Source organism: Pseudopipra pipra, chromosome 5 (genome assembly GCF_036250125.1).
Source record: "Pseudopipra pipra isolate bDixPip1 chromosome 5, bDixPip1.hap1, whole genome shotgun sequence".
Lineage (NCBI taxonomy): Eukaryota > Metazoa > Chordata > Aves > Passeriformes > Pipridae > Pseudopipra > Pseudopipra pipra.
In genome coordinates, this window is record NC_087553.1 from 59,901,852 (window position 1) to 59,928,022 (window position 26,171).

The window sequence follows — 26,171 nt, forward strand, 5'->3', positions numbered from 1 at the left end:
CATTGTCTCCACAACCATTACTTTCAAAGCCTCTTTTTAATTTGTTCCCCTTCCTTAAAACATGTGCTTAAAGGTTTCTCTTTATGCTTTCTGTCTCCCGTGGAATGTAAAGGCCTGTTCCCAAAATAAAGTCAAGCTTCTCATTGGCCATAGACTGCACTGGTCTACAGGTGTCCAGCTGTGGTCTGTTTTGTGTAAGAACCATAATTTAAACTAGTCAAGAAAACAGGGAAATGCCTCATCACTCTTTTTTTTCTTTCTAAATACTTTCAAGTGACAGGTCATGGAACAAAGCAATTATAAAATGACACAGTATTACAATAACAAAGAAACAAATATTTATAATTAATTAAAGGTAACAAAAGAAAGATTAGAATCTAAAACAAGAGCTGAGATGCTGTTTGCAGCAGCTGTATGTGATGCACTGCTCCTCTCTCAGCGTGAGACCTTCAGAGCGTGCTGGGGTGTGGATTGTGAGTGCCCCTCGCTGTGGTGCACTCTGGGAGGGGGAAATTAAATATGTTGTCAGACACAATTAAAAACCGCAAATGTTTATCCTTCTTAATTAGACTGTAGAACACTTATTGCCAGCCTCCCCCAATGCTTACTGTTGAAAGCAAATTATTCTGAGAGCTTTTTTAGTGTAACCATCTCACAACTTGCTGAAGTTTTTACCTCTTCAGTAAGGCTGGTGGCTTGAGACTGACCAATAGATTCTATCCATGGAAGAAGGCTCACACAGAGTTTAAAACTGGACAACTAGCAAAAGTATTTCAAAGTGAGCAATGACCTTGAGCTGGTTTCAATCTACACATTCCTTCTCAGTGATTGGGAACATCCCCCATTGTGACAGTGAGCATATTATAGAGACTGGTAATGGGAATCACATTGGCGATTAATTGAACTGTGGCTATATTCTGGTACATGTAGTTTACATTAGTATTATGTTTTCAGTATATTTTGTATCACTGATAAATCAGAAATCCTGTATAACACCTTCAAATGACCTTTGACATTAAGCCTCACACCCTTCACCCATATCATATTCAAAAGAAGATGGTCAGAGAGTACCGGACTCCAACACGACTGTTTAATAAGATCATTTTGGAATTATGTTGTTCATAAATTTACGTGTCTTTGAGTTTTGTCAGATAGTTTCTCATCAGAGAAACTTATTTAAACGCTAGCAGCAATGACAACTGGCAACTCTAATTACACTTGACAGAGTACAAGACAGTCTTTTTTCTTCCTACCAGATGCTTCCACTGCTGCGTGCTCCCTCATCTACTAATTCCTGCCCCCGGTAGAACTTATTAAGACACGCACCTGTCATTTGGTGTATCACAAATATCTGGTAAGACACGTAAAGTGTAGCAATGTGTAGCAGAAGTGCCAGTGTAAACAGCCTCCCTCTGTCATAGAAGACTACCTTCAGAAGCGAGGAGTGGTGTGGGATAAATGCTTGTCACCAAGATGAAGTGATGGATAGGCAGCGGAGGCAGTCAGGGGGTTGCATCCGAAAAGGTATCAGGGTGCATCCCTGCCCACACACTTCAGGGCTGATGTGCTCTTGTGATCCTCAGACAGTCATGTCTGTGCCTTCACCGCTCAGGTGTTCTCGCAGACTCATGCTTGATTAAGTAGCGGAGGCAGACGGGATGATCTGATGACTGCTGCAGTATGACACCACGAGGTAGACTGGCTTGATGTTTCTGTTCCAGATAAATCACAGCATAACAATCTGTCAGCATGTACAGATATAGTCTCCCATTTTTCTTCATTAATGTATGAATTTTTCTTTAATATCACATTAGTTTGCCTTCAATGTATAGAATAAACTGACCTAATTTTTGCTGCCAGACACAGGGAGGGCAGAGCAAAAAGGTGTTCTGTGGGAGAAGGAAATACATCATATTTCAAACATCCTGGAACAACATTCCTGATGTGGAGCAAGATGGTAAGAACAAGAAATGGCTATACACTGATAAGGAGGTTAGTAGTGAAACCCTGGCCAGTTAAAACGTCCCATTATTGGGAAAACACCTAAGCAATGCCACACTAGCTGTGAAATATTTTCCACTTGTCCTAGCTGCTGCAAGTGCTTACTAATGAATTCTAGAAAGCATTGACACATGCAGATCTTTAGATCAAATTTGTCCAGTGCTGTGTGCATATAAATCCACTGCAATCTATCTGGGGAACAAACACACATGCTTTACCTTAATTCCTTCTTCCTAATACACCTACCCCAAACCATATTCACAATGCAAAAATTTAAATTGGACTTCAGAGCATTATGGGCTGCTGTTTGTTCTGCTTTATAGAGAATGGGAATTTGGGAAGCCTAATTCAGCTATTTTGTGCCTTCTGAGGAAGGAACATCAGTACATCCAGTACATCTTCTCTTATTTATGTGCTGCAGACAAAACTCAGGAGGTTCCTGATTGTTGTGAGTACTAACCCAGACCATGAGAAACAACCAACCAAAAAGAAAGTAAAAAACAACCTACTTAGAAAGTTTTGGAGAGATCTTGGTAGTCTAGAGAGTATATTTTTTATATCTTTCCATCTCAAGAAGAAAGAGCTTTTATGAGTACTAGTCCAGATATTTTGAGCCAAGAAGTAGCTGTAACATTTCAAAAATAGGTTTTATATGCCAAAAAATAATTCATACTTTAAGGGTCAGATATCTCAAAATCTTCTAGAATTGGAAGACTGGGAATTTTTCCTTTTCATTGGCATAAAGGTTTCTATTTCTAGCCATATCCAATATGGTATATATAGGGCATTAAAGCTCTGACATTTCTAGGTAAAGAAAATTTGTCACTGTTGTAACACTGATTCTTACCTTTCTAATAGCTCACATAGTTGTCATTTTAGGAGAAGTTCTGTGTCTGAAATAAGAAGGAGGAAATATTAGCTATAGGGAGCTGTTCCTATTTGGGGACTGTTGAAGTAAAAGCAAAGTGATCAGGTTTAAGAAGCAAATAAAGTGGTTAAAGGTGTATGATAAATTCAAATATAAGGTACCACTGTAATTCAACACCCCATCTCAAAATATGCCACTATATATCAGCAGTCAGAGATCAGTGTGTGAGCTCTTTTGACTGAGTATCAAGGGACTGGGAGAGGCAGCAAATACACAACTCTAACAGGGGACAGTTATGGGCAGATTGGTCTAGGGCAGTTGAGTGGAAGGTTTTGCTTCCCCATGTCTGTGTCACTCCCCTCAGGTCTCACTCCATGATGCTGAAAACTCACGGGGTGCAGAACCAGGCTGTGCCAGTGCTTTGCCTGTCTCATCACCTCACCAGTCCCTGGGAACTCAGCAAAAAAACAGACTGGAGTTCCACAACACCCTCTTTCTCCCTCCAGCCATTTCACTAATTTTTACTAATAGCCTCATCAGTCAGGAAGGGTTTGAGTAACTATTAACAGATGTGCCAAAAGAGTTTCCCTGGCTCAGGACTGCATGAGGCTGGACAACAAAATCTGTCCCAAATGACACCCAAGAGAGCTCAATTGCTGTATTGATTATTTGTTTACCCTGCTAGCACATGCTTCCGCTGTGGAGGTGAGGAAGAAAATACAGATGGGCTGTCTTATGCACCAGCTGATGCAGATTCCCAGTGACAGTCGGGGTGAAATAGGAGAAATTATTTTTTTTGTGATAGCTTTTATTTTGAGTGCTAAATGCATACAGAATGCATCTAGGTTTTTAACTTTGGGTAATTAGATTACTAAGTTGCTATGATACCAAAAAGTAGACAACTACAAGTACATATAAATATATTCTATAGATATATAAAAATATATATTATATATATAAGTGAGTATATAATATTGAACAGTCATTCCTCTGGACTTTTTGCACATGTAAATACAACCCAGCCCCCAGAGTCTTTATCTACATGAACATACTGCTTTTGATGATAATGTACTCACTAGTTTGTTCTCCCACTGGTTTACATTTCCTCTAGCTAGTTTATCAAACACAAAACGGCATCATAGAGCTTAGGCAATTATTTCCAACGTCTGGGCATATTTATCAAGTGGAATCAAGTACTGATCATCTGTAGAGAAGGTCTCAGCATTCCCTCACATTATCCAGCTGGCCAGATGGAGGGGAAGTGTATTTTTATCAGTGAATTGAAAGTTGCACTTGTATTATTGTTTTTAGACAAAACTCATCACACTCTGTTGTTCCAGGTTTGTAACAAAAAACAGTCAAATTGCCTGCTTTTCTCAACTGCTGCCATTGACTTATTTGGCTGTTCTGTTTCAAATTTGGCACATCATGTTTGTATAATGCTTAGATCAAAAGAGTTAGTGTGAAAGGAGATAATTGCTTTGTATGACAAAGATTATTTGAAGATTCTAAGATTAAGTACTTAATACATTTTCTGTTCATTTTTTAAATGCATGTCAGCTAACTCAGTCAGGCCTAAACATCACTTGCCAGGAGAATCCTTGTACTTTCAAGGATGAAAACTTCCTTCTCAGCATGATTCTCAGGCCCAGCATCACACAACTGTAAAGAGCCAGTGCTGGCTCCGCTCTTCAGCCTTTGCTGCTGAGGTCCTTAATGCCAGAGGGTTTTAAAGAATTGTGAAATCAGTGCAGACTCCGTCACTCTAATACAGCAAATGTGTATTACTACTTCTGCTTTACAGATGAGAGACACAAAACCAGAGGGCAATGGGAAATTAACCCCTTACTGGATAACCTGTGGGGAAACCATGAGTCTGTCTCCTGATCTCCTTACTCTGTGACTTAACCACAGATCCATCATTACCATGTATTTCAAGGATGTGTTTGTATTATTACTACTACTTGTAATACCACTATTCCAGCAGATGCCCTGTTTAACTGATAGAAGAAAGCATTATGTCTCCAATTTCGCCCCCACCCCCCATCCCCCTGTCCTTCGCAACGCAAAGGACTTTTTGGGTGAAAAAAGCTATCAAAGAGGTGTAACCAGGTCCTTGGGCCATTCACAAGAACAAACTTTCCTTTCTGTAATGTGCACTCCATGTGATAACTCATCACATATTTTCACTGAAAAACCTGTGCAGCAGACTTCCAGGGATGGAGCATAAAAAGCACAGAGAATTCACGGAAAACTAAAACAACATTTTTATACTGATTTCCTCACATTTGTTGTTTGTTTTGTGCATATGTAATCCATGTTATGAGGTAGGGGAGTTCCTAAGAACAAACCAGAACCACAACAGAGCACCTTACAGCTGGAAGGTGTCCAGCAGCCACAAAGTACCAGGTGAGCCGGGGTCCAGGTCCTCAGCAGCTCTCAGGCACTGCTCCTCATGGCGGAATGAGGACTGTGCTGGCACCACTCAGCCTTGGCCGAGGTGCACGGGCTTCACTTACAGACGATTTATCACATTCACTCAATTACCTAATGTTTAAGCAACAGAGTCGTCATTTTTGGACAGTAAATCTCTGGCTATGTCTTCCTTTCCCCGCTGGAGGGCAGGGTGTTGCGCAGGAGCAGTGGTGGGTGCTGCACCTGCAGCAAGGGGACAGCCAAACAGGTCACAACCGGAGGGACTGCACAAACCAAAAGCTAGAAATACACTGTGAGACACTTCTATATTCTCCATCCATTACCTTATCACGTGATGTGTCCAGTCTGCTTTTAAATCATTTCAGAGATGTGACTTCTAACACTTTTTCAAGGGAAGCTATTTCACACTCGATTAGACATCCTTCTTAAAATTTTGGCTGGATAGTCAACTCAAATCTCCATTTGCTCACTTTCTTACCTCTATATGCAATTATACCCCCGAGAAGTGCTCTAAACAATCTCCTAATGCCTCCTTGTTTGTATTTTTCTAACACATGTAAATAGTTATACCAGTTTTGGACACCATGTGGGGGCATCCTAAAATATTTAGCTCCTTGGCTGTTTCTCCATGGATCACTCCTATAGCCCTTATGTTAGGCATTTTATCCTTAAAGTTCTTTATAATTTGTCACCATATTCCCAGGTAGACTGGTGCCCAGGCCTGCGTGCAAGCTGTAATTTGTACAACAAAGATTTCATATTCATAATGCTTCTAGGCTGCACATAGTTTTAAATTCTGCTCAGTGTCCTACTTTCACCAGTAATTGTATCTCTTTTTTTTCCTACCTTATACAGAAAGAGAAGTGAGCAGCTTTTCAGTTTAATTAGTTTGGTTTCTGACAGCTTAAATATACAAAACTGTAAAGAACTGCAAGGTTAAAAGATTTTCCTGGGGTCTGTAGAACAGCAAAGAAAAATAAACATATTTTACTTATAAAACAGAAGCAACACTATAAGGGATATTAAAATATTTTCCTCCCTTTGTTTTCCCAAAGCATAGAACTGCTTTAGGAACATGTGTTTGTCACGCTCGCTCCTAAAATAAACTACACATAAACATATTCATAGCACTATCCAGATATTTTTCATGACAACTTGACAGTCAGATGTCACAGACAAGATGCTGTCTGTTGGTACTCAGAACATTTGGTGTCACTGCATGGTAGGAGCTCTCTCTGCATAACAAAATGAGTAAGGTCTCTATAGGTGCTATTTCTAATGTTTTGGTAAGAAAATTCTTTCTGGGGATCAATAAATGACACTTTTTATTTGAAAAAAATATGTGCACGAATTGATAACAATACTTGATTTCAGTTTCTTAATAGGCCCATTCTTAATGTGAAAAACTGTATGGAAATTTTGGAAATGTACATAATTGTGCTAAAAGTGAGCACACCAATACCCTATGGACTTCAGGATGGTTTAGAGCAGTCAAGATGAAAATAACCTGGGATGATTCTCTGTAATTATTAATAAGAAAAACTATTATGAATATATAAAATATTAATGTTATTAATAACAATAATTTGGATTAAATTATGCAGAAACTCAAGTCAAGACCTTGCTAAAAACCAGTCAAACAAGTAAAACAAACAGTCAAACAGTCAAACAAGCCAAGACATGCTAAAAAAAATACAAAATCATTGTCATATACCTATCACAGGATCACCCGGACTCTCCAATTTTTCACAAAAAAAGGAAGCTATTTTTTCCCTTTAGGTGAGAATCATTTATGAAGTGCTCTAAGCACAGCTGGTATCATATCCATCTTTACCCCTCATTCAGTACAGTCAGATAAAAAATATGAACAAGCATGTGAGGAAAAATATATGAAAACCATAGATCATATCTTTTTATGAATAGCATGGTAGAATCCAACTTTTGAAAGACATCAATTTATTACCTTTTCCTACTGTACTATCACTTGAGGATATTTTCACCTCTGAACTTTTCAGCAAAATTTTACTCTCCTCAAAATTTATTTCCTGGTGTCTAATTTCCATCTTGCTGCTGATTGACATTCCAAAATCTAAAACACTGCCTGCAAAATGCAGCTCACTTAGAGCTACTGATCTGTATTAACAGATTAGTCTTCCCTCTTTTACCCAAGCTCTTCTACATCAGAGTGTGGCTGGGCACAGAGGAAGGCTGAAGTTTTCTTCAGCCATGTGCTGCACAATGGGAGCTGGATGGAGGTCACACTGTGGTCTGAGCTGCTTCTGTGAGAGAGTGAGCAGGGACTGCAATTTCAGGGGATGGTCTGACTAAAGCAGATAAGCCTTTCATCTCTGTTTGAATACTTGTTTTTAGACTGCAGTGCACTAGGCTGCTCTGGAAAGGATCTGGACAACAGAGACCCAAGCGCCTTTAAGGCAGGAGATGAATTTAAAGAAGGAAAGAAGACTTAATTTTTTTATTCTTTCAAATGCAGCCTTTGAGGTTTTTTTGGTTTGGTTTGGTTTGTTTTTTTTTTTTAAAGGAGAGGGGGAAATATTGATATGGGACCGTAACTTATAAGATAAAGAAGAGATTCACAGAAGCCATGTTTTCGAGGTTTATTATTAAACAAACCCAGTGACAACTCTTCCCTTTGCATGATGTCTCATGCCTGCTTACAAGCTGCCAGAACTTGTACATGAGAAGGCAAACACCTAAATGGGCCTCTTCTGAATGGGGTTTACCTGGAGGCTTTCTTCTGGGTGTTTCTTTTGAGTACTTTTGAATGTCAAAAGGAACTTGTTAATGAGAATCATCCTCAATGTGTAGCAATCATAGACAGAAGGCTACAGGCACCTCTTGATGTAGTGCTGGCAGCAACAGCAATGCAATGCCACCATTTTTCCTAAGTGATGTGGTGTAAGGCTGGATTCTGGTGTTCCTTGATACTTGGGTTGGCTAATTTGAATGGGATAAAAATTCAGCCATTCCCACAGATGGATGATATTGAAGCACTTTTTTTCCCCATGGAAATTCTTTATGTCATATTTGAGTGAATTCACTTTGGCAAAATTCCTGCTTTCTTGTGGTTTCTGTAAACTTTCCAGTTATTAAATCTGATGCAGGTGTTCACAGACAGGACATTTCAATACTAGTTTTGTTTTTTCCCAGGTCTTATATCTTACTCAGCAGTGTCAAACTCAAAAGCCTTCCCACAGTGCATGAAGCAATTTGAATCACTATCTATCTGTCACATTTGCTCTGCCCATCTTTCTCCAGAGACAGATATCTGCAGTACAGCCTGTGATGCTGCTGCACACACAGCACATCCCTGCTGCTGATGGGCTGTGCTGGCTGGCAGTGACAAGTGCTGGGCAGGGCCCAGGGAATGGGTGTCCCTTCCCTGACCACTGGGAGGAGGAGACCTTCTGTCAGCATCTCAACACTTCACTTCCACATCCCCAGATGAATCCAAATGTCACTGAATCTTAGATATTAGCTACCAGTTGGCAGCAATGTTTTCATAAACAGACCTATAGGCTGGGTGGTTCAGAAAGAGCATCATGGTCATCAGTGAACAAATCCCTCAAAATAGTGCATCAATTACAATTAAAAACTGCCTAAAATAACATTTAAAATGTCCAGATAGTTAGAATAGATGGAAATGTTCTCCTCTGATAAGTCTGTGAGTGTTTGACCATTTGCATTTTGTGCACAGTAGGAATGAAAATAACCTGAATATTGTCTTAAGTGGTGAAAAAGGTGAACATATAGGTGAGAACTAAGATGAAACTGCTCTACTGTGAAGATTTTGTCTAATATGCAATATGTATTCTTTCCAATACTGCTTTCCTAATATTTACCATAGAAAAATTAGCATTAGAGAAAAGCTTTGTGATCCACTGAGATGGACACTCAGAAAATAATAACCATTAATTCAGAAAATGAATTAGCCTGTAATTCATTACAACTTCTCAACTCTAGATAGTTAAGAAGACTCTATACTCTCAGCCCCCCCCCCTTTTTTTTTTCTCCTTAGTTTTCATTAAAGTCACTTCTATTTCCCTTTAAAACCTTCAAGTTGTGTGGATGCTTTATGTACAGAGCTCCTTGTGTAACCCCAAATGGCCAGGAGCTCTCCTGTAATTAGCTCTGCTAGTGTGACTGTGCATTTTAATTTGAATACTTGACTGATTTTCCTCCTCTGCTGAGAGGTGGCCTTCATACACATTTATTGCAGATACAGAGAAAAAAAAATTAAAACATTTCCTAATTGTGTTTTCTTTTTACTTTAGAGTTTTGGATTTAAATTGGTTACCGGGTTTTAAGAAACCTCGAAGTATTCTGTGTTTGAGTTCCAGTGTTTAACACTGCCATGAGACCAAGGAATGAATACACCAGGGAAAAAGGGAGCCCTCTTTTTGCCAGTTTTCCCAGTCTAGATCAGTTTTCTGGATTCTGTCAAGGGACTGTGCTGGTGACAGCCATTAACATACACACACCTGATGTCATTAGTGTTTGGCAGGTGTGCAGTTCCTTTTCAGTGGTCACAGTGTTGATAACCCTGAGACTGGTGTGCTTCCCACAGCAGTCCATGGGAGTCCAGAGCTGCTAACAAGGAACAAGGTCCAGGTCTCATGAAACGTACCATGTATTTCAAACCTACACACCATGCAAAGTTGCTGAGAGAAATCAGCATCAGTGGGTGGGCAGGGCCATACATCTTAATGTAAATTTACTCTCTCACAGAGTTTATGGCAGTGATCATGAAAGATGGGGTAGAACTAGGTTGCCAGCAACCTTTTACCTCCCAGCAGGTAACATGAAGCTAACACACATTTAAACAGTTTCTCCTTCTGAAACTACAGTTGCTTGGAGAGATCGGTGCAAATATGCTTGACAGATAATGCTGTCAACACTGGCAAGCAGGGCTGCCCTGAGCTGGAAGAGCAAAGTTCTGGAGCCAGTAGCCCCTGTGAAGTCATGGGGCTGGAATAAAGCTTGAATAGTCCAAGCTGTGCTTTACTGGTAGCTTAACATCTTCAAAAAGTAATCTCCCTGTGCCTCAGAAAGGTAGCTGCTGTGGGTTAAAGTGCTGTCAGGCCCTATAGAAGGGGTGATGGTGTCCCCCATGGCAGTGAGAGCTAGACTGGGTACACACTGACTACCCAGAGTGTGGAGCAGTCCATGTTAATGACACCCAGCGCAGCCAGTGGTGTGATGCAGCAGAGGAAAAGGCTTCTCAAGGCTTTGCCAACCATTCTCCTTTGTATCCACCAGCCCTTGCCAAGCCCATGTTTGGCTTTAAGAATGTGACAGCCACTTGATGTCAAAGACCAAAGAAGCCACTGTGGGTTTGGCCATCTTCTGAGAAAGGAGAATCAGAACTGTACATGTGAAATGTAAAATCTTCCTTACTTGGCCAGCTGCCCTCTGACCTGCTTACAGAGCGTCACAGGAGCATGGACTAGGTAGCTAACGGTGCCTAATCCAGTAGCCTTTGGCCTACTTTCCATACTTTGAGTTTGGAATCTCTCCCCATTGTAGAGCTCTTGTAGCCATGCCTTTTGTCTCTGCTAAACCCTGAGCTGCCACGTGCCCCCCCCATGCTTAGCAGCAGCGTGCTGTGACTCTGCCTGTACTCCACCCTGCTGGGGAACAAACTACTGTGGTTTAGGAAACCATGATCCCTATGCTGGATCTGGCATGTGGCAAAGCAATAAAGTCCTTCCTCCTCATTATTGACATCCATGGGGTTGTCACACAGGTCTAGCCCATTACTGAACATGTCTTTGAGTGCATGCAGACACAAACATCAGGAAAATAGCTTTCAGCTCAACCTGGATCCTCTCCCCAGGAATGTGATAATCCTGATTAGTTGATACTATGGACAGACTTCACTTACTTGTCAAACAAGCTCTGCTGCTTGATGAAATGAACAAATCCACTTCCAGCCTCAGAGGGAAGTTTAACTTGCTTTTTCTTTATATTAAGCCTGCACTGCCTCAAACTTCTACTGAAGTGTCAGCAGGTACATTCAAAAAATTACATCTGTAAAAATTACTGCCTTCCCCTCCTGCTATTCTCTGTTCATCCATGTAGAATCTATTTCTGAAAAATAAAGTTATCTGCTAATGATGGTGATCTAATCTTTATTCTGAGATTTGACAATCTGCAGGGCTGGCTCTAACAGCCTGGGCAAAGTGATTACCACTCAGTAAAATACCAAAACTTGGGGCAGATCCACATTTTGTCCAGCTATTTTCCTCGAGGCTACTCAACAAAAGCAAAGATTTGTGCTGTGGGATTGTCTGGTCATGTAGCAAAATATCCTAGATTTTTTCTCATAGTACTGTAAAAATTAGTTGCATAATATGCTGAAAATCTCAAACCTGTCTTCATTTGAAGGGTTGTGTCCACTTTTCACTTCTTCTTCTGTTGGTGACACCTTAATAAAATTTACAGCAAACATCAGCCTTGGCCAGCAACCAAGCCCCACGCAGCCGCTCGCTCACTGCTCCTCCAGCAGCATGTGGAGAGAATGGGATAAGTCGGAAAACTCATTGGCTGGGATAATGACAGTTTAATGGGACAGAAAAGGAATAAAATAATAACAATGATAAAAGAATTCAAATATACAAAACAAGTGATGCTCAATGCAATTGCTAATCACTTGCTGACTGATGCCCAGGCAGTTCCTCAGCAGTGGCCCCTGGCCAACTTCCCCCAGCTTCATATGCTGAGCATGATGCCACATGGTATAGAATATCCCTCGGATCATCTAGGGTCAGCTCTCCTGCCTCTGTTCCTTCACAACTTCTTGTGCCCCTTCAACCTTCTCTCTGGCAGGGTACGAGAAGCTGAAAAGTACTTGACTTAGTATAAACACTACTTAGCAACAGCTAAAACATCAGTGTGTTATCAACATTAATCTCATATCAAAACCAAAACACAGCCCTGTACCAGCTACTAGCAAGAAAATGAACTATCCCAGCCAAAAGCAGGACACCATCCTTCAGCGAGACCATTCAGCTTTAGAATATATTTCACCCCAATTAAATGCCCTTCACCTGGTTCCTGGAGGAGACATTCCACTCTGAACACTCCTCAGCACTGCTCTGCCCCTCTCTTCTCAGGGAGGCTTGCAATACTGCTTTCCATGCTATTATGTAAGAAATCTCTCAATAGAAACAAAAATTCCTCATCAGGTTTGCTAAACTAGGAAAAGGGGTAGTGAGCATGCAGATGTGGGAAGGTGTGGTGCATTCCTGCATCCTCCCAGCCCAGGATGTGCCCAGTACCGGCTTTCCTGGCTAACCAAACTGCTATGTTGGCACTCAGAGGTCCCCTCTGCACTGGGACCATGGTTATCTCCTGGGGGTCTGGAGTGGGAAACCTTTTTTCTGGGCATAGCACCGAGCTGCTCTGTGTTTCACAAGTCCCACTACTGTAACAGGGGTAAGAAACTCATTTTTACGAGGTCAAATTTCTTTGTAGTTTTGTTTTGGTTTTTTTTTTCCATCAAATAAAAATTACATCTCCAGTCTAAATGAAATAGAAATGCAGTGAATATTTTTTTTTTGTCTGAATAAGTATAAATCTAGGTGTTATATTGTGTGCTTAGAGATTTCTGTTCTGGAGTGTTTTCCAGCTCTATGCAAATTTTGGTTTATAAATTTATTTAGTTTCTGTTAAATTCTGCAGTTTTATTTTATCAAGACAATCCAAAAATTTTTCAGAATGAGGTCTATTTATATGTTTCTACTATTAATAAACTATTTAATGATATATGCCAGATGGTACAAAGAGATGATCACTTCAATAACTAAATTTTCCAAAGAAGGCTATCCTACACTACTCCTGCATGACACCTTAAAACAGTTTTTAAGAGGGAAATTTATGATGATTTGAAAAGACTAAAACATATTGTAGGAAAGGTAAATTGATCTGTCTTTCAATTCACTTAATGCTATGAAACTCTATAGCTCTCCTCATTTCTGCTTCTTAAAATATCAGGCAGTAAGAAAAGCGAGAAATAAATGGCTGCTGTTTAAGAAATTATGACTTTACTGAGGCTTCAGTTCTCCCCGGGAGCTGCTCAATATGTAAAGCCAAAGTCAGTGGCTCAAGGAGGGTCTTGGCACCCGGTACATCATCCTGCCAGCAACAGGCAGGGCTCGACACAGACACTGGTACCAACACCACCTGAGCCCTAAGGCAGGAGGCAGAGCTGGACCAAGAGCACGTAAAGCCAAGAGGGATGTCTGGAGCCAAACCTGCTGCTGGAGAACTGCAGCACAGACTGCAGGATCAACTGAGGTCGAGAACATAGAAAACAAGCCTGCAAATAGGTTGTCTGCCTGGCCACCCATCATCTCACAAAATACACCAGATCCAGACTGGAGGTATGAGGTCCTTTGGATACAGAATGAGTATCCATCAGTACAGCAGCTGCAGTCAGCAAAAGAAATTTAGCGATGGCATTTTATAGTGCAGTGCAGAAAATAAAAACTATTTTCCCCCCAAAGATGGATATATTGTAATCTTCCTTTACTAGATATGGACTGCAGCTTGGATGAAGTTTATCAGAGGGCTGAACTGCTTGGTGAAACTGGATATGCACCAATTTAAAGAAAACTATTTTCAGACATTTATGGGGATGATAGCTATCTGTGAAAAAATGGAACAGTAGCAAAATACACTAATCTGAATGGATCCTACTTTCCTATATGTATTGAGAATGTATCTGAGATTACTTGAAAAATCCTTAAAAATTGTTTGGGTGTTGTGCTTTCAATAAACGCAGAACTTTTTCTTTACTGATTTGTGTTCATCATATCCTGGATAAGAAAGTTAATGCTGTTTTTGCTGATTTGTGTAGTCCAATTTTAAATTCAAACCACACATGCAAACCCATCTTTTTTAATAGAAAGTTTTAACTAAAATCAGACAACAAAGACTTCATCTCCTGTGACTGAATATATGAAAGTTATATCCATAGCAGTCTATTATTATTTTCCCAGAGATAAAGTACTATGTTGTACTCATCCTCCTGTCACAGAATCACAGAATGGTTGAGGTTGGAAGGAACCTCTGATCAAGCTCAAGGAGAACCACCTACAGCAGATTGCCCAGACTCATGGCCATAGGGCTTTTGAATATCTCCAAGAATGGCAACTGCACAACCTCCCCGAGTAGCCTGTGCCAGTGTTTGGTTACTCCCACAGTGAAATGGTGTTTCCTGAAGTTCAGAGGGAGCCTCCTGGGTTTCACTTTCTGCCCATTGCCTCTGGTTCTGTCACTGGGCACCACTGAGAAGAGCCCTGCTCTGTCCTTTCTGCACCTTCAGATATTTATATACACGGATGAGATCCCCATGAGCCTCTTCTTCTCCAGGCTGAACAGCCACAACTCTCAGACTTTCCTCACAGGAGGGATGCTGTAGCCCCAGCATCATCTTTGTGCCCTCCATTGGACTCTCCTCTATGTCCATGTCTCTCTTGTATTGGGAAGCCCAGAACTAGACATAGGACTCCAAGTGTGGCCTCAATACTGTTGAATAAAGCAGAAGGATCACCCTCTTCAGTCTGCTGGCAATACTTTGCCAAATGCAGCCCAGGATCCTGTTAGGCTTCTTTGCAGTGGGGGCATCTTGCTGACTCATCTTGAGCTTGGTGTCCACCAAGACCCACAGGTTCTTTTCTGCCAAGCTGCTTTCCAGCTGGGTGGTCCTGGCATGTAGTGGTGCCTGGAGTTGTTCCTCTTCAGGTGCAGGACTTTTAGCCTTCTCGTTGATCTTCATGAGGTTCAAACCAGCCCATGTCGCCAGCCTGTTGAGGTCTCTCTGGGTGGCAGCACATTCCTCTGACACATCAGCCACTCCCAGTTTTGTGTCATCAGCAAACTTGCTGAGAGTACACTTTATCCCGTCATCCAAATCATTAGTGGAATTGTGAACAGGGTAGGATGCACTACTGACCTCTGGGGTACACCACAAGTGACTGACCTCCAGCTGCACTTCATGCCCCCAGTCACTACTTTCTGGGCATTGCCAAGCAGCCAGTTTTCAACCCACCTCACTGTCTGCTCATCCAGCCTGTACCATCAGCTTCCTTATGAGGATCTTGCGGCTGTGCTCAAAGACTTACTGAAGTTCAGGCAAATATCCACTGCTCTCCCATCATTTACCAGGACAGTCACTTAATCACAGAAGGTTATCAAATTGGCCAAGCATGACTTCCCCTTGGAAAATCCATTCTGACTGCTCCCGCTGTCATTGGAGATGTTTGCCTCACATCTCCTTATGCGTATGAGTCTGGCACCCTTGTCTTTGCATACATTCTTATTGCGACGGTATATACCATTAACATGAAATTTTCTGCTCATCTTTTACTGCTGATGATATTGTGTATTTCTTCTCATTTTCTTTATGTTGTCTTCATTTGTGGTGGCCTTCCCAGTTCCTATTCAGCATTTCTTGTATCTCTTTTATGTACCCAGCTACTTCAGAAAGAACACTGTTCATATTCAGCACATTTAAGGCACTACAGCAATGTTGCAATAAAGACTAATCCAGTTAATGAAATGGATCCTAGGTTGAATTACAACTGCCCAAGTATTAATGAATTCGTTTTACCGGTACACCACAGGATAGGTACAGATCTCCTTTCAAAGTGCCCACTTATGGGGCTGGCATTTGCAGCCAGATGACAACCGCAGTTTATAAACTCATAACCAACACCCTGGGTCTTAAATTTCACTATGGCTTTCCATGTAGCTTATTGCTGTACAGTTTCTGTATTTCGCTTTCATTGTTCCCTCCCTGCTTTTTTTTTCCAGACTGAATCTCATTTTATTGCCTACTTATACCTCTAAATTCTGCAGGTCTCTTTTTATTATTTTGCCATCTATCCTGGGTTTTGCAACACCTTACTATTTAGTATGATCTGTAAATTTAATTACTGTCATGTTTGCCAAAAACCATAAGGACCCAAGTCAATTATATGGCCAAAAAAGAAAAAAAGAAAGCCTTTATTATGCTATAAATGCTCTACTAAAAATCCAACTCAAAAAAGAAATATTATACATTTCTTGGCCTTCACAGAAGTAATTGCAAAGGGATCTAGATGTTTTACCCGTATCATTTGTGTAACTTAAAAAAAAATTAAAATGTGTTATTACCGAAGTAAATATTAAAGAGATGAAAAATAGCAACTTAATTCCCTTCTATGCAACTAAAATAAGACAAGCATTCATAGTCCACACTTTGCGATGACTTATAAATTAAACTTACCACAGTATTACTAAAGCAGAATTGCCTCAAATTGGTTCACATATTAAGGGTAAATGCAGACAACCAATTAATGATTGATTTTATTTAGTGTCTGTTTTTTAATTATTATTTTTCTTTTTTAGTATTTCCAGCATGTGTTATGTGTATAGCGCAATTGTCTAATGCCTCAACAACATTTGAGCCAAGTCTGTAATTCTATGTCATTATTATCTCTGAGCTATTATGAAACTGGTAGGAATTAGAGCAGAGCAACCTCCATCATTTGACCAGGAACAACAGCAATTACAATTTGGTCTCGGACTGAGGCTAGAACAGATAAATTGGGCTAGATAATTATTACCATTTCTCAAATTCATCATTAGCTGTAACTGCATTTTTAATGCAGAAGACCAGATTATTGGGCCTGACCATGATAGCTGCTCCTGACTTATGTTACAGCAACATTACTAAGCTCACTCCTCTTTAATCAGGCCTCTTGTTCTTAAAGAGCACCACCTGAGATACACTAATAGGTATTAACTTTTACAAAGTAATTCAAGACTTTGAAAATCCGTTTTCAATGTTCAGCCTGAATACATGATTCTCATACTGTTCTCCATTGCAAGGGAAGAGAAAATCCCCTTTTCAAGTAAAACATATGCAGTATGTAATTTGGTTAATGAAAGTGCATAAATTAAGATGTGCAATTTAGCAAGTTATGAATGTGCCTTACCCCAATAACATCAATGTCTTGCCCATAAATTCAGAGTGCATGCAAATTTCTCCATGGAAAAGTTGATTTTATATCCTTGGTTTAACTATAATTAGGATTTATTTCCTCAGCTGATTTTGCCTGTAACTATATTCCAAACCCCAGCATCTTATTGACAGAAAGATGCAAAGTTACGAGTGAGAGAGAAGACCAGCCAAGTGTTATGAGCTCAGGGCACTGGTGAACTGTCTTGGAAGCCTGAGCCCTTACAGCTGCTCATGTCAATGTCTGTCTGTCCTTCAAGGACTGTTGGACAGGATGTAAGCAAAACCACTCCCTTATTGCCTAGGATGTAAAATATAAGACTTAAGTGGCTTTATCCAGTTGCCCAAACACAGGTATTCAGTGCCATGTAAAAAACCCAAGGGTTTAGGTATCATTCATACAGGGCCCATGGGGATGACACAAGATCCCCTTGTGATTTGTGCTCCTCTATGGAGGCAGCTGGATGGTCTAATGGGGACACCCAAAGGTACCATAAAGGGGGGTTGATGGCTGCACATAAAGCCTTCCGCAGTGCTTCAGACATCACGATGGCTGCAAAGTTTCAGAGCACTCAGGCACATCATTTTACACCTTTGGTAAATGTTTTTATCTACTTTTTTAGAAAGACATAACTGACACAGACATAGAATTAGCAAATTGTCCTAATCAATACAAGCGCCTACTATCAGCTTAAAAACCGCTAAGTGTTAATTATGAGACACCACAAACACATCACTCAGGCAGCTCCTCAGCAGAAGTTCCTGTGCTCCACTCAGCTCCCAGCCCACACTCCCTCCCTCTCTTCTCTGCTCCCTCCCTCCATCTCACCTCTCAGTTGGTAAAATTGCTTTTGTGAGACATTTATCATTCCACAGTTTCAAGTGTTTCACTTGAAGTTCTGCCCTTCAAACTCTCGAATGAAGTGACAGCTAATTTCTGCTCTCACCCACCTGGGTACTACGTAAACGGTGCTTCTCACTACAAAAGTACTCGAGGAGATTTCTCATGGACTTTGACTTGTGTATGTTTATTAGCCTCCCATGGAAGGCAGTACAGATGTTGGCAACTGGGGAAACAGATTACCTAGGATGTGTGAGGGGAAAATGTATAGAAAACTACAGCACAGTGTCCTCCAGGAAAGGAGATACTTTGTGGGAAATATGAAGTGAAATGGTGTAGATGAGAGAGAGAGAGAGGGAGACACAGTGAAACCTATTAAAAACATGCACTGGCTTATCATACATTGTCTTTCTGGAAGGTATTCATATGCCATGACGATAGGCATGATGATCAAGGTAGGTCACAGAAAGCTGTAAACTAAGCTCAGTCTTTCTTCAGGTGCAACATGCTCTGGAGGGTCCTGGAGGGCTCTGGTGTGCTCAGAAGCTTGAGGAGCACCTGGGGATGGGCAATGGCCAGAGGCTGTGTGAGACCTGCCAACAGGTATTCACAGAGCACAAAATCAAGCCTATTTCTATCCTTCATAGACAGGCACAAGACACATGAGAGACAATAGAAAAACTGGTGTGTTACAGAGTGGTCTGATGAAAATGCTGTGGCTGTCACTCAAATGTCTCCTCTGTGCTCAGAGACCCGCCGGCCGTGGTGAGTGGTTGTGCTGAGCTGCTTCCATGTATGGGTTGCAGGAAAACTTCAGCATAAGCTGAGTTAAATGTGTTTTCAGAAATTAGCATCTAGGTGTAGCATGGGCAGAGCCACAGAAATGTTCTGTGACTTGCCCAGTTCTTCAGTTCTAACATGTAGAAGTTAGATGAGGTTTTGAAAGCCTCAGCCCTCCCTGCCACCTGTTGAGAAAATAAAAATGATTGCAAATGATTTATGCATTGAGAGAGCTAACTTGCTTGGTTTTATAGATAACAATATTTTAGCTATTCTAATTATAAGTGGTAATTAGGCAGCTGGACCAGATCAGTGTTGGAGTACAAACACCTGCTTATGTGTTTCCAGCTGTTCTGCACTGGAACTATTAACAAATACGTTGCATAGACATTTTGCAGGCATTTCAAGATCACCACCATTTTCCTTCTCATTTCTGAAGAACAGGTTGTGCTCTAGAGCTTTCTAGGGAAAGCTGGGGCAATGATAGCATTTAAGAATTCACCACCCTTTCATTCTTTTATATAATCACTTTTCACACCTGAAGGAAACAGCATGAAAAGGAGACAGAGGTAGTAGATAATGAAAGGACAGCTTAATTCAAATGGATGAAGGCACTTTATTCATTTCTAAAAGAGAGAAGATGCCAAAAGTCTGCTGTAAATCTGAATGTCAAAATTGCCCAGAGCTCAGTCTACCTCCACAGCAGCAGCAAGCCTTATGTGCAGCTTTCTGGTGCTTACAACACTATTCACAAATATTTCTAAGCAAAGGTTGCAGTTACCTATTATCCTGGTTATTCCAGAAGTGCTCAGGGGCTGGCCGAAAGCAGAGCCCTGTTGTGCCGGGCTTTGAACAAACAAAGCCACAGAGACAACCACTGCCTCACTGGCTTGGCTTCGCTATTGTTTTGCTGAAATGCAATTTAAAATGTGATGCAATTCTCCTGGCTATTAAAAAGAGGAGAAAATACTGTGTCTTGATTTGTGCCAGTTTGTTAGATGGGTTTAGGGCAAGCAAATACAAATGAAGCTACATATTTTTGCATATTTAGGACAAATGCTTAGTTAAAACCAGTAACTGATGTAAGACACACCATTCATTTGAGATTAGAAGCACTTATTCGGAGAGCTTCAAGTGGGGAAGTGATGGAGGTTTTGGGGAGGGATGGTGATGTGCCTGAATGACTCACCATTTGTTCTGCCCCAGGGAGACCTCTCGAACATCTCAAGTGAAATCCCTGCAAGTCATTTCTTCACTGAAATACAAATATTTTTCTACTCTTCTTTTGTATTGGGACCAGTTGTCCTGGTACTGAAGGAGAACAACATCAGTGTGGCTAGATCCCACCTCTCTGACATGCCTCCCAGAAGTGTCCCAGCAATGCATCTTTCAGAGATGGTCCCGTGTTTCCCTGAAACCAACAATCCTATGTGCTAGCATGACTATGAGCATTGTATTTAAGAATTCTAGAATATGCTAAGATATATTTAAGAATATCTAGAATGCTAGAATATGAATATGAGCAGTAAAGATCATGTTCATGGCCACCTTCAGAACCTGAATACATCTATGGGACCTGATAAATTGCATCCTAGAGTCCTGAGGGAATTGGCTGATGTAGTTGCCAAGCCATTCTTCATGGTATTTGAAAAGTCATGGCAGTCAAGTGAAGTCCCAGGTGAGTGGAAGAGGGGAAACATTTTACCCATTTTTAAAAAGGGTGTAAAGGAGGACCCTGGAAACTATTGACCTGTCAGCCTCACATCTGTACCTGGGAAGATCATGGAAAAGATCCTCCTAGAAGCTCTACTAAGGCACATGGAGGATAGGGAGGTGATTTGGGACAGCCAGCACAGCTTCACCAAGGGCAAGTGCTGCCTGACCAATCTAACGACCTTCTATGAGGGAGTCCACATCAGTGGACAAAGAAAGGGCTACAGATGTCATTTATCGGGACTTCTGTAAAGCCTTTGGCATGGTCTCCCATGACATCATTTTCTCTACATTGAAAAGAGATGGACTTGATGAGTGGACTATTAGATGTATAAGAAACTGGTTGGATGGTCACATCCAGAGGGCAGTTGTCAATGGCTCAGTGTATCAATGGACATCAGTGACTAGTGGTGTCCCTCAGTGGGTTCTGTACCGAGACCAGTGTTATCTAATATCTTCATTAATGACATAGACAAAGGGATTGAGTGCACCCTCAGCAAATTTGCAGATGACACCAAGCTGAGTGGTGTGGTTGACACACCTGAAGAATGGGATGCCATTGAGAAGGAGCTGGACATGTGCAAGAAATGGGCCCATGGGAATCTCATGAGGTTTAATAAGACCAAGTCCAAGGTGCTACACCTGGGTCAGGACAACCCCTGGTATCAATACAGGCTGGGGGATGGACAGATCAAGAGCAGCCCTGCGAAGGGGACTTGGGGATGCTGGAGGATAGGGGCTGGACATGAGCCGGCAGTGTGAGCTCACAGGCCAGAAAGCCAAACATGTCCTGGGCTGCATCAAAAGAAGGGTGGCCAGCAGGGTGAGGGAGGGGATTCTGCCCCTCTGCTCTGCTTTGGTGAGGCCCCACCTGGAGCACTGCATCCAGCTCTGAGGTCCCAAGCATAGGAAGGACATGGATCTGTTGGAGTGAGTCCAGAGGAGGCCACCAAGATGATAGGAGGGATGGAGCACCTCTCCTATGAAGAAAGGCTGAAAGGATTGGGTTTGTTCAGCCTGGAAAAGAGAAGGCTTAACAATGACCTAACTGTGCCCTTCCTGTACCTGAAGGGAGCCTACAGGAAGGATGGAGAGGGATTTCTTACAAGAGCATGTAGAAACAGGACAAGGTGGAATGGATTCAAACTGAAAGAGCGTAGGTTTAGATTCAATATTAGGAAAAAATAGTTTACTGTGAGGGTGGCGAGGTACCGGCATGGGTTGCCCAGAGAAACTGTGGATGGCCCATCCCTGCAAGTGCTCAGGGCCAGGCTGGATGGTGCTCTGAGGAACCTGGTCTAGGGAAAGGTAGAATCCATATCCAGGACAGAAAGTTTCTCTTGGTTTGGACGGCAGGGCACCAGAACGGTGTGCCTGTGATGGCTCAGTCACAGCTGTTCCAAGCCATGGAGAAATCATTACTCTTCTCTGTGCCATAGGCAAGAACAAGGCTTGAGATGACCAGAGAGGTAATTTTTAGGATGACAAAACTCACTGCAAATCATCACTTTTCATTACTTCTTAAAATATCTGCCAATGACACAATATCACGATACAGCTTCTTAAAATCTCTACCATGCAATTTCTGGCACAACGGTGACCCTGGCAAGTTTCTCAGACAGCAGGATTTTGTTCAATATCTCTCTGCTGTGTATCAGTTTGTCATGAAATGTTGAGCATGTGTTGTTTAATGTCAGACAGAAGCACAGCTTGGCTACTGCTTATTCTCCTTCACCATTTCCCTTCTCATCAAAGCCTGCTCATTTCCTGAGCAAGTGTTCATTTCATCTGTGTGCTTGCAGTAAGCACTGATCAAAATCTACCCATTCTAACAGAACCTCTTGAGAAAAACCAATACAATTACAATTTTATGACTAATGAATTTAAAATTACCCCAGGAGAAGTTGCTGGCAACATCAAAAGGAAAACCATGATGTATGATGACTTTCTGTTTACCTGCCTTTGCAAAGTATGTTGGGATACATCCTCTAGCAGAGATATCATCTCCTTTGGGATTATGGAGGAAACATTCTAAACACTCACTTCAGATTTAATAGAGAAGGAAGCTTTTCCCAGGTAGCAGATCTCATATATATAAAGTACTTGTCTGTAGCCACCAGAAGCAATGATTTCTGTACTTGTGAGATTTCTGTATGTTTTGATTCCTTCAGCACAAGGAAAAGTGAAAATGTTTTGGCTTTGCAAGATCCAGGAATACAGGCATCTGTGCCACTGGTGAAAGATGAGTTCTAAATATAACCCTTGCAGAACTAGAGAGGGATATCATGACAAGCAAAGATTTTTGTTTTCTAATAACAAATGGCAGCTGGATTAAGACATCGGGTCACCCATGCCTGGAGCATTTACTCAAGTCTTTCATTTCCTAAAGTTCAACTGGCAGCAAGGGCCTCTGTTTATTTTGATGTCTTTGGTATTAATCCTTGTGGTATGCAATAAATATTCTTTTTAAAAATGCAGTTCAAACTATTCATCTACCAAAAGTATTCAGTTCTGATAGTCTGCAAAGTATTCAAAGTGTCTTGGAGTCATGTGACAAATTATCTTCCAAAAACATCTGTGCTTAAATTGCCCACTAAGGTAACACAGGCTGCTTCCTATCAACAACTTCTGCAAATTGCTTTCTTGCACTGAGAAACCAAAATCACAGAAATGCCAGTTATTCCATGAAAGACATAGTGAAAACACATTTTGGAAAATGACATTTAGGTAATAGAGCTTTATTTATCATTGTGAAAAAAATATCAGTTAATCAACACTAGAAGTACCAATTTCTATCCTCCATTTAGGTGAAATTTCAGCTGCCTAACTCATTATCAGCTCTCAGCAATGCCTGCTCATCAGTTGCAGTCGCATTAGACAAAATACAATGCATCCGATATGGCAGTAATTAAATCATACTCTGGGGAAGAGATAACAGTGAATTATAAGATATCGTGAGAAGTGATAATAATTACTCCATAAGGCCTCTATTTTATTAGGGCTTAAATACTTCTAAGACTTTTTAGAAAATATTTAATTTGAAAAAAAAGGTGCTAAAGATAAAAGTAAACAAAACCTAAATGCTGTTAATCTTAACCATCACACACATCTCTGGCACTATTGCACCTCTTTTGCTTTACCTTTAGCCTCAAAGTGCTTTAGCTTGTCTCTGCAGGCCATTGGATTATTCACCAAAATTGAAGCAGACACATGACTCTATTTAATTGATTGTGGCTGAATAGCTCTTGTGCAGATGAGAAGCTTGACCAAGGCCAAGAACACTGAGCCAAAGGAGCCCAATATCTAGAAAGGGGATCTAAAGTACAGACAGCAATAAAGAGCTAAGAAAATCCAGAGTTTGGGAGATGGAACCAGAGGCCAAACTTGACATTTCTTAATAAAATTTAAGTGACTGTAATCTGCAAAAAGGATGAGACTTGTCTTGAGTCTCAGCTCCAATGAACAGCACTGGATCTCTAGGATCTGCACCTGCATTCAGGATGCCAGTAGGAATTATGGGTCTCATCCTGCTCTGATAGTGTTAGTTATTTGGGAGTTTCATTTCCTCTTGGTTTCTTTCAAAACAACAGTAAATGCCTAAGGTAATCTGAAAATTAGATAAGACATTCCTACTCATGTAATTTACTCAGTGTTCTAATATAAAGCAACTACACTGGATTCATATTATTATTTGATATTTTATACAAAATGTAAAATGAATGTGAAAGAAAAAATACATGTGTCTTCTGACTATGTTTATTGGAATGAACTCAAGAAGCTCAGATCTTAATATGCCTCATTTGATCTTTTTCACAGAGTCTTTTTGTGCTAAAGAAATTGGACTTGACTATTTCAAAGATCTAGAGCCCTTAACACATTTCCCACCTTTTCTTTCTCTGGTACAATGGGCAATTTGTGACATGAACCACACAACTCCTGGACAAGCACTTTGTGACCCTGGTGATTCACTACCACTGACTCTGTCAGCTTAGTTTAAAATCACTTCAATTAGCATTTCAGTGTGAGATGATTCCCCTTACATGGTAAACTCTGATGCAAATAATACATTTTGCTCTTCTGCTGGGTCATCCCTTACCCTGAATAAATGTCCTTGTACACTTTGATTATCCATCAGACCCTCTAATTCTTTGGTCGTTCAAAGGTAAAAAAGGGTAAAAGCGAGTTAGCACAGATAATCCCAAAAATGTGTAAGAAGTGTTTCTCCAATTGTTTGCTTTCCAGCTTTATGAAGTAATGTCTTTCTGTGTGACTCTTCACACATAATTTAAGTGCATTTTCAACCTGTAAAGACCTGTTAATTCAAAACTATACCATCTTCTTATGAGGAATTGAACTCACCTAACCCTCTTCTACAACAAATACAAATAGAGAGAAATTTAAAATAAAAGAAAATATAGTAGAGTCCAAACAGGGTTGAATATTGGGTATTAAATTAACAAAAATTCCCTGCCCTGACTTTTTTTTTTTTTTAAGAATAGGAAAGAAATACAGCAGACTTTCTTCTGAGGTTCTCCTCAGGAGACAAGCGTTTTATAAATCACATTCCCCTGATGATACAGCAGCATTTCACAGTGCCAGCAGTGAGGATGTATCTGGCTTATTAATATTGCATGACAATAGGTAAGTTCTAAAATGAGCACACCATTGTGTAACTGTGCAACATACCAGCACCTATAGTGACAGCACTGACTATGCCATGAACTGCAACGTTAGCCAAGTAATGGACATCCAACAGGTGGGGGCCAAAGTGGGGGCAGCACCTGTCACAACCGAGGTGTCAGCTGTGGGAAAAAAATCCCTGCTTTCAATTTAAGAAAACGGCAAAAAATACCTACAGGACAAGGAAAGTGCAGCAAGAAGTTCTTTATTGCAGCACTGGGTGCAATCCCAAGTCCCATGGCATGGAGAAGCACACCACCGTTTGAAAAACGCGCTCTTTTTGTACCCTCTTGGTTACATAAGCTGTTAAATATTCAGCAGGTAATAGGTATTTTAACTTAAAAGGTAATTTTTCGAACTCAGGAGGGGGTATTACCCTCCCTCCTGATTGACTGATGACATACCCCTCTGTACATGTACAGGGGGGTCTCTCTGCACACAAAGGCCGGCCATGTGGCCGAGGTATATTTTTCCATTTTTATATTTTCCCTATCTCGACCGCAACATTTCCCTGACGTCAGGCCCAGATGGGGCCTTTCACCTTACAGCCTCCATGAGGCACCCAAAAAAACCTTGGAATTAAATGAAAGAAAAGAAAATTCCACCACCCTCTCTTTTCCATTAAATTCATTTTGCTTATAATAAAACCAGATTATTTATTTCTCATATCAGCCAAATGCTGTCTTACCTCCATAATCAGTGTTTTGATGCCAACTGTGGATCTATGTGTACTAGAAGCACTTAGGCTCTTCTTAGCTCTACAGCTACACCAGGCAGTTTTCTGATAACTCTGAGGAGAGACACACGTCTAACACTGTCAGTAATAC

The 26,171-nt window shown here is 40.9% G+C and overlaps 1 long non-coding RNA gene across 1 annotated transcript in view; it reads right to left on the reverse strand.

Moving 5' to 3' along the window:
• Nucleotides 1-286: 286 nt before the first annotated feature.
• LOC135415307 (uncharacterized) overlaps nt 287-26,171 on the reverse strand; it is a 31,684-nt gene continuing 5,799 nt past the window's right edge. The window contains exons 2-3 of the long non-coding RNA XR_010431069.1: nt 2,849-2,894; nt 287-1,712 (exon numbers count right to left, since the gene is read on the reverse strand). This is a non-coding gene — a long non-coding RNA (uncharacterized LOC135415307). The remainder of the gene's footprint in view (nt 1,713-2,848; nt 2,895-26,171) is intronic.